We start from the raw sequence: 4,641 nt of genomic DNA on the forward strand, positions 1-4,641 counted from the left end.
AACATTGGGGTTGATAGACAAGGCTGAGTGTTCAGAGGCAGCCTCCTTGGCTGGGTCAGGACAGGACAAAAGCTCACAAACGACCTCCTTGGCCGGAACAAAGCAAGCAAAGAATTCACAAATGGCCTTCATAGCCATGACAGGACAGGATGAGGATTCACAGATGGCCTCCATAGCCGTGACAGGACGAGCAGGGAGTTCGCAAATGGCCTCTATAGCTGTGACAGGATGAGCAGGGAGTTCGCAAACAGCCTTTTTAGCCATGACAGGACAGACAACGAGTTCCCTGACGACCTCCTTAGCCGTGACAGGACAGGACGAGAGTTCACCGTCGGCCTTCATAGCCGTGACAGGACAGGTAGCGAGTTCATAGATGGCCTCCTTGGCCAGAACAGAACAGGATGAGAGTTCATGATAAGATACTACTGACACCTCTGGAGGTTCTGCAGTGGATGCCACCACCTCTGGAGGTTCTACAGTAGGACCATCGGGATACGGGAAGAGTTCAGTAATGGTTCCTGTGACTATGACATGACAGGTTGAGAGTGCCTTGTTGGGCACCACCACCATACAAGGAGTTGAAGCGAGCGCCGCCACCTCGGAAGGTTCTGCAGCACACGCCGCCACCTCTGGAGAAGCTGCAGCGGACACCATCGCTTCTGGAGAAACCGCACCGAACTCCACTACCTTGGGAGGTTCTGCAGCATCAGCCGCCACCTCTGGAGAAGCTGCAGCGGACACCATCGCTTCTGGAGAAACCGCACCGAACTCCACTACCTTGGGAGGGTCTGCAGCATCAGCCGCCACCTCTGGAGAAGCTGCAGCGGACACCATCGCTTCTGGAGAAACCGCACCGAACTCCACTACCTTGGGAGGGTCTGCAGCATCAGCCGCCACCTCTGGAGAAGCTGCAGCGGACACCATCGCTTCTGGAGAAACCGCACCGAACTCCACTACCTTGGGAGGTTCTGCAGCATCAGCCGCCACCTCTGGAAACATCATAGTAGACGCCGCTATCTCAAGAGTCTCTGGGGTGCTGTATGCAGCCCATACACTCCAGAAAGCGATCCCCATTATGGGAAGCACAACAGACAGGGGAATAGGTTCAGGAACAGGAGGGCTAGAGTGAATGGGTTTGGGGATACCAGCTGCACGTGCAGCCACCAATGGTAGGTCCTCCACGCTGGATACCAGTCTGGGATACTGCGGAACAGTCTCTAAGGGTCTGGATGCCACAGACAGGAAATTACCGGACTCTGAATGAACGAACGTGATGTGACGTGACTCTGGATGATCAGTTGTGGTGTGACCTGATTCATGAAGATCAACTGTGATTCGATGTGACCCAGAAAGAGCAGTTGTGTCTTGACTTGCCTCATGAAGATCAACTGTGACTTGACTTGACTCAGGGGAATCAACTGTGATTTGACTTGACTCATGATGATCAACTGTGACCAGACTTGACTCAGAAAGATCAACTGTGACTAGACCTGACTCATGAAGATCTGTTGTGACTTGACTAGACTCATGATAATGAACTGTAACTTGACTTGACTCAGGATGATCAACCGTGATTTGACTGAACTCAGGAAGATCAGCTGTGACTTGACTTGGTTCATGAAGATCAGCTGTGACAAAACTTGATTCATCACGCTCAATTGTAACTTGAATAGACTCATGATAATGAACTGTAACTTGACTTGACTCATGACGATCGACTGTGACTAGACTTGACTCAGGAAGATCAGCTGTGACTTGACTTGACTCCTGAAGAACAACTGTGACTTGACTTGGTTCATGAAGATCAGCTGTGACAAAACTTGATTCATCACGCTCAATTGTAACTTGAATAGACTCATGATAATGAACTGTAACTTGACTTGACTCATGACGATCGACTGTGACTAGACTTGACTCAGGAAGATCAGCTGTGACTTGACTTGACTCCTGAAGAACAACTGTGACTTGACTTGGTTCATGAAGATCAGCTGTGACAAAACTTGATTCATCACGCTCAATTGTAACTTGAATAGACTCATGATAATGAACTGTAACTTGACTTGACTCATGACGATCGACTGTGACTAGACTTGACTCATGACAATCAGTTGTGCCTTGACTAGACTCATGAATATCAGCTGTGACTTGACCAGACTCATGATAATAAACTGTGACTTGATTTGATTCAGGAAGATCAACTGTGACTAGACTCGACTCAGGAAGATCAACTGTGACTAGACTCGACTCAGGAAGATCAACTGTGACTAGACTTGACTCAGGAAGATCAGCTGTGACTTGACTTGACTCCTGAAGATCCACCGTGACTTGACTTGGTTCATGAAGATCAGCTGTGATTTGACTTGACTCATGTTTGGCAGCTGTGACATAACGGGGCGCTGTTGTGTCCGCCATTTTGCGATCAGATTCCGCTGTCGCCGCCATCTTGTGAGCGTGCTCTAGTGCGGCCGCCATAACACGAGTGAATTCGGGGTCGCGTTTCTCCACGATACCCACAGTGAACGCTGAACCAATAGATAATAGGGCATAGTCCATAAAATCACGTAGAGACGAGCGAGGACCCTCATAGATCACTCGTGATTTTACTGGCTGGTTAAGGCCACTACAAAAGAAGTCAATTAAAAGGCAGTCCGGTAATTCTGAGCCTGTAGCCAAAGCCAAATATTCCGTAATGTAACCTTCCAGTGATCGTGTGCCCTCTCTAAGGGCTAACAATATTCTTGCCACATCCATACCTGGCCAATGTCCATCCGAGAAGCTGCTGGATCCTTGTGTGGCCGAGTATTCTGTTACGGGGCTGACAAGACTTGAGACATGTGGATCCATGTGCAAGCTATTTATTAGCAGAAGACAGAGACGTGGTCATAAAACAGGCATAGGTCAGATAATGGCAGACAGGTATATGGCGGGCAAGACACAAGAAGAAACCTAAGGCTAGCGGAGGGCAATGATCGGCAAACAGAATCAAAGGGGTGAGACTCGAAGGATAAGTTCAGATACAAAGCAAGGTCCAGGCAGGGGCAACCAGTATCAAAATAGGGCAAGACGAGAGGAGGAATCCGAGAGACACAGGCAAAGATCAAGATACGAGAACACAGACAAGGCAAGACTAAGGTGAGGCTATGACAAACTAAACAGGCTCCGTAGTGTAGCTATCGGTAGGGGAGTGATATATGCTAAACAATACTCGGCAGTGGGAAGGGATCAGAGTGAGGGTTAAATAGGGGATGTGTGATTGATTACAGCTGTGTGCAATCAGTGCTGTGTACAATCAACTGTGTGTGTGTCATCAGTGCAGTGGATGATGGGATATGTAGTGTGTGTAGTGCGAGAGTCAATGAAATGGAAAGGGTGACCTCTGATGGCTAGCAGACGGAAGTTCATGGACCGGATACGTGACATACGTCAACATTCTACCAACCCTAATCTTAACCTAAGCCTACTAATACTCTAATGAGAGTTAGTTGACATGTAGTTGCGAAGTTGCTTATAGTCAATAGACTAGGGGGGCCATGAAAATAAAATGTAACCTAAGATATAAACATTGCATTTTTTTTCAGTTGAAATTATTAAATAGCTCACATTAAAATTAATATTAGCCTCACAGGGAACACTCAAAAAACACTCCACACCTAACCACTTACAAGATGTAGTAAGATACTGTGCAGATCTTAAATAAACAATGTCAAGATATATAGTCCATTATAAATGTAAAAGTAGATTTAATATGGTGTTCATTGCGTGTTATAAATAATCATAATCTTAAAACTTATAACCACAAATGCGTAAGCATTATAATGTATTATAATTGTTTATTATGATTATTTATAAGATGATATAACATATTATAAGGTTTATATAATGCATTATGCATTCATTATAATGCCTTAAAAATACCCTTATAATGTGTTATAAATATGGGCTTCATAGAAAGTGTTAACCAGAATTTCAACACCATCGACATCAATTCCATGTGACAGTATTAAATCTAGAGTATGATTTTGACAATGAGTAGGTCCCGAGACGTGTTGTCTAACCCCAATAGAGTTCAGAATGTCAATGAATGCTGATCCCAATGCATCTTTTTCATTATCAACATGGATATTAAAATCCCCAACAATTAAAACTCTATCTGCAGCCAGCACTAACTCGGATATAAAATCAGCAAATTCTTTAATAAAGTCTGTATGGTGCCCTGGTGGCCTGTATACAGTAGCCAGTGCAAACATCACAGGGGATTTATCATTAACACTTGTTTCTCTGGATAATGTTATATGAAGAACCATTACTTCAAACGAGTTATGCTTGAAGCCCTTCTTCTGAGAAATACTGAAAATATTGTTATAAATTGTAGCAACACCTCCCCCTTTACCTTTTGGACGTGGCTCATGTTTATAACAGTAATCTTGGGGGGTAGACTCATTTAAAAGTTTTTAGCCAGGTTTCTGTCAAACAGAGCACATCAAGGTTATGATCTGTGATCATATCATTTACAAAAAGTGCTTTCATAGAAAGGGATCTAATATTAATTAAGCCAAGCTTTATCATTTGTTTATCCATATTGCATCTGTTTTTTATTTGTTGAACATCAATTAAATTGTTACTCTTAATTTGGTTTGGACG

The 4,641-nt window shown here is 44.4% G+C and overlaps 1 protein-coding gene across 1 annotated transcript in view; it reads left to right on the forward strand.

Moving 5' to 3' along the window:
* Nucleotides 1-4,641, forward strand: part of megf10 (multiple EGF-like-domains 10) — a 70,261-nt gene that overhangs the window by 27,873 nt on the left and 37,747 nt on the right. The window lies entirely within an intron of this gene.

The sequence above is a fragment of the Sinocyclocheilus grahami genome, unplaced genomic scaffold, assembly GCF_001515645.1.
Source record: "Sinocyclocheilus grahami isolate Dianchi unplaced genomic scaffold, SAMN03320097.WGS_v1.1 scaffold1031.1, whole genome shotgun sequence".
In the NCBI taxonomy this organism is placed as follows: domain Eukaryota; kingdom Metazoa; phylum Chordata; class Actinopteri; order Cypriniformes; family Cyprinidae; genus Sinocyclocheilus; species Sinocyclocheilus grahami.